Source organism: Arachis hypogaea, chromosome 16 (genome assembly GCF_003086295.3).
Source record: "Arachis hypogaea cultivar Tifrunner chromosome 16, arahy.Tifrunner.gnm2.J5K5, whole genome shotgun sequence".
Taxonomy (NCBI): domain Eukaryota; kingdom Viridiplantae; phylum Streptophyta; class Magnoliopsida; order Fabales; family Fabaceae; genus Arachis; species Arachis hypogaea.
The window spans coordinates 50,282,978-50,298,870 of record NC_092051.1 but is presented as its reverse complement, the minus strand read 5'-3'; the positions used below and the strand labels follow the sequence as shown (position 1 = coordinate 50,298,870).

The window sequence follows — 15,893 nt, the reverse complement described above, 5'->3', positions numbered from 1 at the left end:
GATGAGCTCGTCCCCGTAAATATTCACCAGTGAGGATGATGGATATGGATCATGATTATGATCAAGTTTATGATGAGTATAACTCGAGTTGGGGATGCGCGACAGAGGGACAGTCTAATGGTTAGCTACCAGGACTTGTCGGGTTGGCTCTATAACCGACAGATGATATCATCAGCCACTAGGGACAGGCATTCATCATATGCATACTATATGAATTGTTTGAGATTGCCTATTTGACTGCATATTACTTGCTAATTGTCTAAATGCCTTATCTGTTCCTATTTGTAAATCTCTTGTCTGATATAACTGTGTTTGCTATATTGTACTCCTGCTGGTGGTTGGGAGGTCTGAAGGAATTGAAAAGGGAAGTATTAGTTAGACTGAAGGATCTTTAGTCAGTTGCCACTTACGGTTTAGTTTGTTTATAAGCTTTGATATTATCTGGAGGAAGTTCTAGGATTGCCTTCGGCTTTCCTCTATTATTATGTATTATATATGTGGAAGCTGTTACCATGCTGGGGACCTCTGGTTCTCACCCATGCGGATTTTGTGGTTTTCAGATGCAGGACGTGAGGTTTCTTGCTGAGGCATGCTGGAGACTTCTGGATTAGCGAAGATCCTTTGTTCTCGGGACTCCGTCTTGGTTTATATATCTTGTTTAGATACTTTTATCTCCACTAAATAATACAAACTGTGATGACTCCTCTTATAGGAGATTTTTGGAGAATAGGGTTCTGTATTTGTGTCCCTTTGGGTTTCCTTTGGAGTTTCCTTATTTTATTATATGTATATATATATTACTATGCTCGGACCGTTTATCTTCGCATCCGGATTTGAGTTTTGATATTCCCGTTTTTGACACTCTTTTGTATATATATGATCTCGCGTTAGCTTATCCCTTGCTCGTTACGTTATCGATCGGAGTGTTGCGCTTTCGAGTTGCGATTTTTGTTTACCCCTTTTTCTACAAAGGCTCCTAGTTATAATCCTTATTCACACTACTATACGTACTAGATTTTTGTTTTAGAGGTCGTAATACCTTGCCATCTCTGGATTATGACTTAAGCATAAGACTCTGTATGGTAGGGTGTTACAATATACATGCTAATTTAAATAGCCAAAATAAAATAAAATAAGTAACAAAAAAATATAAAGTTTTACCTTTTATTTTGTGGTACAAAAATAATATATAATAATATAATAAACTGTAATGCTTTGATATAAAAAAAATATGAAACTTTTAAGATAAAATGAAAATATGTGATATTTTATGCATTAGATAATTTAAAAAATACTTTTTATAGAGGAAGTATTAACAATATTTTGACCTAAAAAAACTATTTAATAAAATTAAAAAACCAAGAGAGAGAGAGAGGGGGTGTTAAAATTTTTTAACTAATAAAAAGAATCACCACCATCAATCTATTAAATTTGAGAAATATCAAGTGAGAATTAAGAAACAAACCCGAATGATTAATTCAAAAGTTTCCTATCTTTCTTTATATAGTATTTTACTTTAAGTAATTATTTTTTATGAATAGTATTTAAATGACAAATAAAATAGTAAAAAGATTCATATTAGTTATAAAAACTAATGTCACCCTTATATTACGGTCGCATTATTTCAAAATATACAAAATAAAATAATAAAGTATAGTTTAATTAATGTGCACAATAAAGCAAACATGAAATTTATATAATAGCAGTCAAATATGAAAAGTAATGACAACCATCTGTTTTAAGGTATTATATTAAATTGTAACTTAAATTTATAATTATTAGTTAAAAACTTACAATAATATACTATTTTTATTATATTAGTTAAAATTAATATATTTTGATATTAGTTTTTCGGATTACTAACATTAAATTTTGATAATTTGAACAAAATTTTTTAATGCTTTATGTCTTAAATTTTTTATTAATAGAACAATAAAATTACTTAACATGCACGTCAATAAAAAATTATTATTTTTATACATTTAGATATTTAAAAAAGACAAAAGCAAATTCTTTTAATAACACTTTAACAACTCATAAAAGTTAACATAATGGATGGTTATAGATCAAAGTAATAGATCAGATTGAAAATTGTGATAATAGTACTTGGTGATAAATAATTACAATTGGGTGAAGAAAAAGTGGGAGGAGAAAAAAAAAGACAAAGGAGAACAAGGTAATATAGCAGTTGCACCTAGACAATGACAGATATGTGTATAGAGAAATAATAGTGTGTGATACAATGAAGGAATATAATAAAAGTATAAATTAATAATTTGGAAAAAGTAATAAAATTAAAGATAATTAAATAAATTAAATATAAGATTTAGAATTATTCATGAAGAAAAAGAATGCTTTGAATATAATGTATCTTTGCTTCATAACTCGAATGACATAGTCTCCCCATTCTCACCTAGAAGTTTTGGATTCGAATCTCAATCCTAACTGTTGAAAAAATAAATAAATAAACTTATACACGACAAGAAATTACCGGAATAGCGACGGATTTAGCTACCGATTTTTCTTGAAAATCACTTGCTATCAGCTTCGCGACCAATTTAACGACCGATTCTGGTAGTCACTAAAACCTTGGTCGCTAAATTCAAAATAGTGACCGATGTTGATTGCTAATATTTAGTGACCAATTTTAGCGACCGATTTTCAAACAAGGCCACCTAACCATAAAAATAATTTTGGTCGCTAAATCGGTCGCTAATAAGATCGGTCGCTAAATAGCAACCAATATTTCAGTCACTAAATTGGTCGCTGAGGTATTCGGTCGCTAAATGGCAACTGATATTTCGGTTACTAAATCAGTCGCTAATTTTTCAATCGCTAAATCGGTCGCTAACAGCTAACTTCAAAATTCTAAAACCGGTTGCTAAATCAGTCGCTACTGCTGCTTTCTAATTATAAATTTTAACTAAATTTCACATATATCACTATTAAAATTTAATTTTTAAATATAACTCTAATTCAATAAAATATATGAATAATCAAAGATAGATAACTATTTATTAAAATCGAATGTTAATAATTATTGAAAATCATATAAAGATGAAATGGAAAATGGATTCTAATACAAATAAATTTATATTTATGTATATTACATATATGTATTGAAAAAAAAATGAAGGCAAAAATAACATGCCACATAAAATGAAAAGCAGATACAACAAGAACTCTTCTAATCAAGGTGGGAAAAATGGTAACTACATATACAATGATAAGAGAAGAGTGGCCTTCTCTCTTGAGAACCGGCAATTCAACTGTATCTTTCCTCAATTCTGAAAATATTCTGAAGGTATTGAGGGAGGGCAATACTTCTTGGCCACGTTTTTGTACCGAAAACACAAATTCAACATATCTATGAGTTAAGAGGAAATTATTAAACAAGGGAACAACAAATCATAGCAGCACCCACTCAAGAAGCAAAGATGTTTATGTTTATACCTTATGCTGACTATACTTTTCCCTAATTGCAGGCAAATTGGAGTTAGGATTGTTGCAACAAAGTCGATGGAGATCCCTTACACAACTACATAAATCAGAAGGCTGGTATTTGTGTATAGTGCTTCAATGTAGCATTCTGTTTAAGAAGAAAAAATAATATCAAGAACAAGCATATATACCCTTAAAATAAATACATTAAGAATCTTAAAATGATTATAGGATTTGTTGATAGTACTGTACCCATGGTTTGGTTGAGGGGGAGAGTATAAACTTGGCTAGAAAATTGCAGAAGCAGCTATTAGTGACGGAGCATAACAAAGCATATTGTACTCCAACAAAGACAATTCGGCAATGTAGTTTGTCAAGCACTCTAGTTGCAACGAAGGGGTCTGAAAAAATAAAGACATGGAATTATTTTTCTGTTAGAAGTGGGGTTTAATTAAATGCAGTACAAGAACTACAAATAGAAATAACCAGCTTAAGAGAGGAAGATACCTCACTGACTCCTTGAGCTGCACGAATGAACCGTCTGATATCACATGAAAAATAAAAAAGGTGTTTAATTAGGCCATTGAGAAACCATAGAACTTCAAATGATCAGTAAATGCTAGCAATCACTTTAATCACTACCTTAAGAAGCACTTAATTATTGGAGCTGTCATTTCAAACTTAAGCCTAAGCCAATCAGAATATCAAGATTACCAAGATATAGTTCAGAAATTATAATAAGCTAAGTTGTCAGAAATAGTTAATAATTACAGATTAACATATCAAATAGTAGTTAGGTGCAAATTTGTTATTATGGATGTCCCTTAAGCTAAGTTTCACACCTACTATGCTGGATTATTAGGCGCATACATTATTATACGTTTATTAGGTGGTAAAGAAGTTAAAGAAACTAACCTCCACAGTATTAATTGCTTTATTTGGAGGAATGGCATGTAAGACTCTGCATAAAGGAAGACAAGATTGATCCATTAGCTTAATATTTACCAAAATAATAATAATAATAATAATAATAATAATAATAATAATAATAATAATAACAAGATCTTTCAAGACACTAGCATTTTCTGATTGACATGATTTATCGAAATATAAAAAGGCTAAGCAGGACGAGTTAAAAAAAAACAGAAATATTCTATAGAGAGGCCAATACTGCTCAAATCTAAAAATTTGGTTACAACCAAAAGAAATGAATTGATGTTAGAGGTCATTAAATCAATGCGAATGCATTTTTCTTCCAAGATTCTACTTGCATATGACCTATCAATGAAAAATCACATGCACTAATCATATGACTTTTAGGCCGACATTGTTAATATGATAACGTGCTTATAAGTTATAATGGTTTCCATGTGTTGTTAGCATATTTAGAAAGCACATTTATGAAGAATACAGTAATTATCATCCCAAATTTCAGTATTGCAGCCAATCATTTGGTAACAAAGCATTTAAATACGCTACAAGATCAAACAAAATTAAGACAAACCTTTCTTCTATTGCGGAAACTAAACCATTTGTCAAAGCTACTCCACCAGTCTATTTAAAGGTGTCAAATGTCAATTATTTCATATCATTTTGTAATATTAAGAACACAAATACACTAAGCTCAAATGTTCACAAAAAAGCTATCGAACAGGTGGATGTCCATTGAGAAGAAGTTAAAGAAACATTCTATCGAACAGGTGGTGGGCAAACTACCTATCAAAATGCTCTAGCTCTCATATGAGGTAGATTAGAAAGACAATTTACTCCCTCGCTTACGGCTACAACAACATTGAAATCCCCAAACACAAATACAACTACTACTAGGGTGCAATCTCTTTAGACATTTGCCAAAATTCTAACGCATTAACACCATACACATTAACACAAAACAAGGAATTCGAATTTGATAAAAATTAAAGATGTAAATAGTTTTGAAAATTCAGGACAAGGCAGAAACTAAAATGGAATTAAAAATCAGAACAAACAGATAAATAAGATGAGAGCAAAATAGAACGCACAAGTGGAGCAGGATTGTGGTGAAAAGCAACTCTGGCAAGGTATAGCTCCACCAACGGCGCACAACTCGATGGCGGACTCCACCCGTGGCAACGGCGGCAAGAGATTCCCCTGGCGGTGACTCGGACGGCAGCAGCGACGATGACCAGCTTCAACAGAGCTCCCACTGTCGCGTTTCTCTTCCCTCTCTCTTTGAAGCTCAATGGTGACGTGTATTTCCTCTGCTCTCCGATCTCCTCTGCTCTCTCACAGATCTCTCTTTCTCCCTTTTTCCCCATTTTCTTTTCGTTTATGTCCTTTTTGCTTTGCTGAACTGTGTGTTGTGTGTATATGAGGGAGACGGGTTGGCGGTGGGGGAGCGAAGAGAGAGTGAGTGTGGCTCACAGAGGAACAATCAGGTGGGAAGTATGTGGGTGATTTTGAAATTAAGGTTAGGGTTTGTAGGTTCTAATTTAGCAACCGAATTAGCAACTAACTAAGTTTCATTCTATTTATCTATCGATCGGTTTTAAAATCGGTCACTAAATTAAAAAATAGTGACCTTTCTTGTGACTAAAAGACCCAAGAACATTTTTTCCTTTGTTTTGGTTGCTAATTCGGTCGCTAAATTAAAAAATAGCAGCCGATTTTAACGATCATTTTTATTCTAGTGGTATAAAACTAATCGGTCGTTAATTCGGAGGCTATTAGTGACTGATTCTGTTAGTCACTAAAATCAGTCGCTAACTTAACAATTAGCAACCGATTTAGCACCCAGTACGTTAGCGACCGAATTAGCAACCATATAATTGTTCACCTTTTCACTATCAGTTGCAAAATCGGTCGCTAAAATAAAAAAATAGCGACCGATTTTAGTGACTAGCTTTATTCTGGTTGTATTAAAACATTATCGGTCGCTAATTCGGTTGCTATTAGTGACCGATTTTGTTGGTCGCTAAAATCAGTTGCTGAATGTAATTTAGCGACCGATTTAGCGACCAATATTTTTTTTTTGTCCTAGAAATTCTAAATCGGTCGCTATTAGCAACCAGTTTTTTTAGTCGCTAAAATCAGTCGCTATTATGATACTTTCTTGTAGTAATATAATGTTTATAAATAATTACTTTATAAATGTTTATCATTATTTTGTTACACATAATAATGATATAATGAATTTTTTTAATATTTTATTTAATTTAAATGTATAAAAATTTTATATGTTCTAAAATTTAAATAATTTACCAATTTTTATGTTTATTTTTAAATAGTATTTATTTTAAAATTTTAAATTATTTTATCAAATTTAAAATTTTAAAAATAAATATAAAAATTAATCTCTTAAAAATAATAGAAAAGTGACTGAACAAGCACGATAGTGCCTGTTGAGCCGCTAGTAGCTATAATATGTTCGGCATGATACTTTGCCCCCACTTTGACTTCGAGTATTGATATCCCATCCATGAGTTCCAAATAGAAAAAGAAGAGGATATTGTAGTGGATCGTAATAGCCAACGAATTCCTGAATCCTTCTTAGGCTACCAACATGAGTTTGCACCTTAATATCTCGTCCACGAATTATTGTTTCAACATCATCACCAACAATTATAGCTGTTACCTGCGACACAGTTGGAAGACTATATTGTGGCTGATTAGCAGGTTGCTCTCTGATGAATCCATATTTGATGATAAATTTTGGATTGATTTGAGTGGACTTCATCATATAAACCCATATTTATTCATCCAAATAACATACTTTTGTGTTCTCTCCCTAAATTGAGCCTAATTGTGAAAACATGCCATTTTGTTCTTAATTTAACTGATTTTAGCCCATTTTCATTCTATTTGATGCCTTGATGGTTTTGATGAGTGATTTCAGGTATAATAAGTAGGAATGTCTTGATAAGAATGGAAGAAAAGCATACAATAGGGAGAAAACATGAAAAAAACAAAGGAGAAGCACACACTGGAGTGTGCGTATGCACAATGTGCTATGCGTACGCACAAGAAGCACAACACCATGTGTGCGCACGCACGACAACCCGTGCATACTCACAGGTCCCAGCACGTGATCACATTAATGCAAATCGCTGAGGGCGATTTCTGGGCCTCTAAAGCCCAGTTTTAGACTTTCTGAAGCTGATTCAGTGTTGTATCAAAGGGGCATCACTCCATGTTAAAGGGAGAGCAATTAGGGTAGATTAGAAACATGCTTTAGGTCACATTCTAGAGAGAGAAACTCTCTCTTCTTTCTAGATTTAGGGTAGATTAGGTTAGATCTCTTTTAGATTTAGGTTTAATTCTTGTTTTCATTTAGTTTTCCTTGTCATTTATTGTTATTGCACCTTTATTCTTTACTTCTACTTGTTATTTCCCTTCTTTTTTTTCTTTTATGTTTATGACACTTTGTTACCTTTAATTTTAATAAATGCAATTCATGTTTTATGGTTCTTATTGTTTAATTTAGTTATTATTATTGTTTCTTGCAATTGGTAGTAATAGAATTTATTATCTCTTGTTATTTTCCCATGCTTCTCTTTTATACCTTCCAAGTGTTTGATAAAATGTTTGGATGGATTTTTGCCTAATTTTTCACACTCTTGGTTGGAAAATTGGGTAATTGGGTCAACTTGAGTGGTGGATGTCCATTCTACATTGTGTTAGGATTGTTAGTTGATTTGGTTTCCACTAACGCTAAGCCTTCTATTAATAGAGTTGGCTAGGACTTGTGGATTGAGATCAATTATGCTCTTTTGACTAATTCTCGATGTTAGGATTGACTAATTAGGATTAATTCTATGCAATTATCATGTTTGTGGTCCATAACTAGGATAGGAATCCTTAATTCCCCAATTCTTGCCAAGAGCCCCTTTTTGCCATTTAATTTCCATTTTCATTGCTTTTACTTGCTTTCCATTTAATTACTTGCCATTTTAATTCCTTGTCTCATGCCATCAAACCCTCAAAGCCCCTATAGCCAATAATAGAACATTTCATTGCAACTTCTAGAGAAGACGATCCGGGACTTAAAAACTCTCGGTTATTTTGTATTGATTGTGACATTTCTTGGAATTAAAATTTGATTTGAGCATTACTTGTCGGTTTGGAACTATACTTGCAACGAAGTTATTTCCTCTAACCAAGAAGAAAAATTATAAGCTGACGGTTTTTCTCTACCAAATTTTTGGCGCCGTTACCGGGGACTTGCAATGGTGTTATATTGTTGGCTATTGTTAATATGTGAATATGTGAATAGTTTGTTTTTGATTGATTGCTTGTTTTTGCTAGTTTTAGGAGTTCATTTTATTTGTTCTTATTACCTTTGGTTTTTATTTTCTTTTTACCCTATGAATTCTCACCCATTGCATTATGAGTTTTGTTGCTATTGTGTTATAGGAATTGGGAATTCCAGATGCTTGTTACCTAGATGGAATGAAAGGAATTCACAATAAGATTTTAACGATCATTTTTATTCTAGTGGTATAAAACTAATCGGTCGTTAATTCGGAGGCTATTAGTGACTGATTCTGTTAGTTACTAAAATCAGTCGCTAACTTAACAATTAGCAACCGATTTAGCGCCCAGTACGTTAGCGACCGAATTAGCAACCATATAATTGTTCACCTTTTCACTATCAGTTGCAAAATCGGTCGCTAAAATAAAAAAATAGCGACCGATTTTAGTGACTAGCTTTATTCTGGTTGTATTAAAACATTATCGGTCGCTAATTCGGTTGCTATTAGTGACCAATTTTGTTGGTCGCTAAAATTAGTTGCTGAATGTAATTTAGCGACCGATTTAGCGACCAATATTTTTTTTTTGTCCTAGAAATTCTAAATCGGTCGCTATTAGCAACCAGTTTTTTCAGTCGCTAAAATCGGTCGCTATTATGATACTTTCTTGTAGTAATATAATGTTTATAAATAATTACTTTATAAATGTTTATCATTATTTTGTTACACATAATAATGATATAATGAATTTTTTTAATATTTTATTTAATTTAAATGTATAAAAATTTTATATGTTCTAAAATTTAAATAATTTACCAATTTTTATGTTTATTTTTAAATAGTATTTATTTTAAAATTTTAAATTATTTTATCAAATTTAAAATTTTAAAAATAAATATAAAAATTAATCTCTTAAAAATAATAGAAAAGTGACTGAACAAGCACGATAGTGCCTGTTGAGCCGCTAGTAGCTATAATATGTTCGGCATGATACTTTGCCCCCACTTTGACTTCGAGTATTGATATCCCATCCATGAGTTCCAAATAGAAAAAGAAGAGGATATTGTAGTGGATCGTAATAGCCAACGAATTCCTGAATCCTTCTTAGGCTACCAACATGAGTTTGCACCTTAATATCTCGTCCACGAATTATTGTTTCAACATCATCACCAACAATTATAGCTGCTACCTGCGACACTGTTGGAAGACTATATTGTGGCTGATTAGCAGGTTGCTCTCTGATGAATCCATATTTGATGATAAATTTTGGATTGATTTGAGTGGATTTCATCATATAAACCCATATTTATTCATCCAAATAACATACTTTTGTGTTCTCTCCCTAAATTGAGCCTAATTGTGAAAACATGCCATTTTGTTCTTAATTTAACTGATTTTAGCCCATTTTCATTCTATTCGATGCCTTGATGGTTTTGATGAGTGATTTCAGGTATAATAAGTAGGAATGTCTTGATAAGAATGGAAGAAAAGCATACAATAGGGAGAAAACATGAAAAAAACAAAGGAGAAGCACACACTGGAGTGTGCGTATGCACAATGTGCTATGCGTACGCACAAGAAGCACAACACCATGTGTGCGCACGCACGACAGCCTGTGCATACTCACAGGTCCCAGCACGTGATCACATTAATTCAAATCGCTGAGGGCGATTTCTGGGCCTCCAAAGCCCAGTTTTAGACTTTCTGAAGCTGATTCAGTGCTGTATCAAAGGGGCATCACTCCATGTTAAAGGGAGAGCAATTAGGGTAGATTAGAAACATGCTTTAGGTCACATTCTAGAGAGAGAAACTCTCTCTTCTTTCTAGATTTAGGGTAGATTAGGTTAGATCTCTTTTAGATTTAGGTTTAATTCTTGTTTTCATTTAGTTTTCCTTGTCATTTATTGTTATTGCACCTTTATTCTTTACTTCTACTTGTTATTTCCCTTCTTTTTTTCTTTTATGTTTATGACACTTTGTTACCTTTAATTTTAATAAATGCAATTCATGTTTTATGGTTCTTATTGTTTAATTTAGTTATTATTATTGTTTCTTGCAATTGGTAGTAATAGAATTTATTATCTCTTGTTATTTTCCCATGCTTCTCTTTTATACCTTCCAAGTGTTTGATAAAATGTTTGGATGGATTTTTGCCTAATTTTTCACACTCTTGGTTGGAAAATTGGGTAATTGGGTCAACTTGAGTGGTGGATGTCCATTCTACATTGTGTTAGGATTGTTAGTTGATTTGGTTTCCACTAACGCTAAGCCTTCTATTAATAGAGTTGGCTAGGACTTGTGGATTGAGATCAATTATGCCCTTTTGACTAATTCTCGATGTTAGGATTGACTAATTAGGATTAATTCTATGCAATTATCATGTTTGTGGTCCATAACTAGGATAGGAATCCTTAATTCCCCAATTCTTGCCAAGAGCCCCTTTTTGCCATTTAATTTCCATTTTCATTGCTTTTACTTGCTTTCCATTTAATTACTTGCCATTTTAATTCCTTGTCTCATGCCATCAAACCCTCAAAGCCCCTATAGCCAATAATAGAACATTTCATTGCAACTTCTAGAGAAGACGATTCGGGACTTAAAAACTCTCGGTTATTTTGTATTGATTGTGACATTTCTTGGAAATAAAATTTGATTTGAGCATTACTTGTCAGTTTGGAACTATACTTGCAACGAAGTTATTTCCTCTAACCAAGAAGAAAAATTATAAGCTGACGGTTTTTCTCTACCAAATTTTTTGCGCCGTTGCCGGGGACTTGCAATGGTGTTATATTGTTGGCTATTGTTAATATGTGAATATGTGAATAGTTTGTTTTTGATTGATTGCTTGTTTTTGCTAGTTTTAGGAGTTCATTTTATTTCTTCTTATTACCTTTGGTTTTTATTTTCTTTTTACCCTATGAATTCTCACCCATTGCATTATGAGTTTTGTTGCTATTGTGTTATAGGAATTGGGAATTCCAGATGCTTGTTACCTACATGTAAGCTTTATATATGAGTGAATAATTTAGAGTTGCATGATGCATCATTCATTTAGTTAGTTGCATTTAAATTAGGTTGCATTGCATGACATTCCATCACTTTAACCTTAATTATTTACCTTGAATTTAGCATGAGGACATGCTAGTGTTTAAGTGTGGGGAGGTTGATAAACCCATATTTCATGAGTTCTTTTGTGCTTAATTTGAGTGATTTATACAATCCTTCACCTACTTATTCACATTAATTGCGTGGTTTTACTTTCCCTTCCTTATTATGTGATGTAAATGAAAAACATGTTTCCTAAGCTTTAAAAATTTATTATTTTAATTACCTTTATTTCCATTCGATGGCATGATTAGTGTGTTGAGTAGTTTTAGATTTTCTAAGGCAGAATGACTTAAAGGATGGAAAAGGAAACATATAAAATGGAAGGAGAAAGCAAAACGGAGCTTTAAGGAAACTGGTATCCACGCGATCGCATGGATGACGCGATCGCATGCCAGAAGCGAAGATGCAGCGACGCGGCCGCATGACTGACACGACCGCGCAACATAAGTAGAACGCATATGACGCGGTCGCATGACTGACGCGACCGCATGGCAAGGAAAAGCTCCGAATGACGCGACCGCGTGACCCACGCGGACGCGTGACAGAGGCCACGTATCAGAATTTACAGAATGCGCCCCCAGCGATTTCTGAAGCCCTTTTTGGCCCAGATCCAAGTACAGACAGCATAGACCAGAGGTTATAAAGTGTGGGAATGCACCCATTCAAAGGAGAGCTCGCATATTTTACTTTTCAATGATTTAGATTTAGTTGAGAGGGAGATCTTCTCCTCTCTCTCTTTTAGGATTAGGATTTAGGATTTCTTCTTGCTTTAAGAGTGACTCTCAATCCAGGTTTTACGTTCCTTTGTTTTAGCTTCCTTTTACTTTTATTTATTCCAGCACTTGAATTGATCAATGAATTTATGAATTTCATCCATGTTATAGATTGTTATCTAAATTAATAATATTTGAGGTATTTTCAGTTTATGATTGTTCTCTTTGATTTAAGTTACCATTGCTTCCCATCTAAGGATATTTTTATTATTCTATCAATTTTACTTTTTCCCCTTTTGGTTCTGGTTAAGGATTCAGTAACTCAACAGTTATTAAACTCAACATAATTGATAATCGTTATCTTGCTAATTGAGCTGAACTTAAGTAATCCCAACCTTTTCTTAGGAAATAAATAGGATTCAAAGGTCAATTTAATTAGTCCCTTGACTCTCCTTTGCTTTAGTAAAGGTTGACCAAGTGGAGTTTAGATTCAACTTTCATTATAGTTGAGAGAGATAACTACGTTGGACCTCCAACTTCTCTTACCTTGCCAAAATTCTGCTTTACAGTATTTATTTATTTTAATTGCCATTTACTTTACCTGTCATTTAAATTACTTGCCTCTCATCTTCTAAACCCCGATTACAACCTTTATAGCTAATAATAAGAACATACTTCCTCGCAGTTCCTTGAGAAGACGAACCGAGGTTTGAATACTCGGTTAACAATTTTTAAAGGGGTTTGTTACTTGTGACACCCAAAACGTTTGTATGAAAGGACTTTTGAAGGTTTAGAAACTATACTTGCAACGAGGATTTATCCGCAAATTTCTAGACCACGCAAAAGTCCTCTCATCAAAATGGCGCCGTTGCCGGGTAACTGCTAACGTGTGCCTTATTATTGGTTATTGTAAATATTTTTCTTTTGCTTGTTTATTTAATTTTGTTTTTTCCTTTTTATCTTTGTTTGCTACTATGAACTCTCACCCCTCTCGCTTTGAGTTTGGTTCTAATATTGTTAAAGGAAATAGAAGTTACAGCAGGAATGTGTACCAAGGTCAGACCAATCAAGGATGGATGGAACCAAGAGGATCTAATCAACCCTTTTGGCAGCAACACCCTCCAAGATATCCTGGACAAAGACCATTCTACAGTGCATACCCAGCTGAAAGACATGGTGGACAACCTTGTAACTACCAACAAGCCCCACCCCGTGCATATAAACCATCCTTTCAACATAACCTCGAACCACTACACTCACAAGCCTCTCTTCACCATTCGCCACCAAATGATCCTTCCTTACCCCAATACCAATCCGATCGCCCCCAATCACCACCACTTTCCTTTGTATCATGTCCAAGTCCAGCAACCCAAGAAGCAGAGGATCGCCTAAGGGAAACAGTAATTAAATTTCAAACAACCATTCAACAACTGGAGCAAGCAATGATTCAATGGGCTTCTAGGCGCTCAAATACACAAGGATTAGCCACAGCCCCATGTGGACAGCTCAATGAAGAGCAGAGCATTAAGGAATTGCCAGAAACTCTAGTAGACAAGACAGAGCATGAATTTATACTAGAACAATTAGAAGAAGCTGTCATTGTTCAAGAAGAAGAGTTGGTTGAAGACCTGGGAGATGCTAAACTTCCATGGGAATCCAGAATTGAGGAAAACTCCGTCCAGGATGCTACAGTTGATGCTAAGGAGGATACTGTACAATCTCCAAGGCAAGTCGTTTATGAAGAATCAGACGAAATAATCCAAGAAGCAAATTCCCTTGATGATGATAGTCACAAGTCTAGCTCTCTTGGTGATGAACTTGCATCCGCAAGTGAATTCTCTGAGATCGAAGAATCTTCCCCAAGTGAATATGAAGATGATGCAGAGGTCGATTTCTCTCAACCTCCAATCTATGACTCAAGTGATGAGGAAGACACAGAAGACTTTGACCAGGACACAGATACAATTGAAGATCTTTGCAAAGAAGTGGAGGAATTCACAGAAGAGCACAAGGAAACGGAACTTGCTGAACCACCAAAAACACCTATCCCAAGGCCATTACCACCTAATACAAGCTTCAAGTGGGTACAATCCTTAACTTATAACTTTACTTATTCACTTGAATATGGTTTGCTTGAAACAGATGGCCAGCTTAGAGCTCTCTACGGCTTTAAGAGTAAGAGGGAAATGGCTCGTACACAGAGCTGGTGCACAAGGTTCAATAAGGTTCCACGCTTCACCTCGAAGTACATGGATTGGTATCACGCTCAATTGCATGGATCACGGAGAACGTTTGGTCACTACGGTGAGATTCTACCTTTTAAACCGCCCGGATGGAGACATGTAGATCAAGACGGAGGCGGATTTAAAAGCAAGGCTTGGAATCCTGGACTCTATCCTGACATTCGTAGTCACGGGAGCCTGAAAATCTGTTTGGAGCTGCTCAGATGCTTTGTATGCTTAGTTTGGGACCCCGGAGGCTATTGGCATTCCATGCACTGGTGGAGATTTTTGGACGAATTTAAACATAAACCACCATAACATGATACTCCTCCAATGTCCAACTTAAGGACTTTAACTAAAAGTGCTAGGTGGGAGACAACCCACCATGGTATGTTCGCTTCTTTTTCAATTTATTTCTTGTTAATTGCTTTCATTTTTCCTTTTTCATTTATTAAACCTGGAATCATGCATAACATTCATGTTAATCATTGCATTCTGCATTTTTCATGCATATAAAAAAAAAGGGTGCACGACGCGACCGCATGCCCCATGCGATCGCGTCATATTGCGAGAAACACCACCCACGCGACCGCGTGACCCATGGGGCCGCGTGATATATCTATCGGCGTAAGGATCCAACGAACAGAAAGTTAGGCTGGAATCGTGCGGCCCTTGTGCATTTCGCACAAATTGGCCCACGCGATCGCATGCCCCATGCGATCGCGTCACATGCACAATACCAATCCCACGCGATCGCGTGAGCGACGCGATCGCGTCGCACGGATTGCACATCACCCCAAAAGGAGACAGAGAGTTGCGCTAAAACGGCGCTGGAGTCGTGCGTTTAGCACGAATTCTAGCGACGCGATCGCGCAACCCAAGCGATCGCGTCACCCCTCTTTCCCCCCTCTCATGCGATCGCGCCGCCCACGCGATCGCGTCACTCCCACTTTTGCCCCAACCACGCGACCGCGTGCCCCACGCGGCCGCATGGATTCAAAAGTATAACACCCCCAGCCACGCGAACCCTATCAGTCGCGCAGCCCCCCCACCCCCAGCCCTCTTCTCCCTCTCTGCTCCTTCTCCCTCCAACCACCACCCAGCACCACCCAGCCGCCACCGCGCCACCACCCAGACGCCGCCGCCACGCCGGACACCGCCGCCGCAACCCCCTCCCCTCC

The 15,893-nt window shown here is 35.4% G+C and overlaps 1 long non-coding RNA gene across 1 annotated transcript; it reads right to left on the bottom strand.

Moving 5' to 3' along the window:
- Positions 1-2,987: 2,987 nt before the first annotated feature.
- On the bottom strand, positions 2,988-5,887 carry LOC140179790 (uncharacterized). The gene is made up of 6 exons (XR_011873615.1): positions 5,463-5,887; positions 4,357-4,402; positions 3,949-3,982; positions 3,694-3,842; positions 3,454-3,589; positions 2,988-3,367 (listed from the first exon to the last, which is right to left on the bottom strand). It is a non-coding gene; the product is annotated as an uncharacterized lncRNA (long non-coding RNA).
- Positions 5,888-15,893: the final 10,006 nt, after the last annotated feature.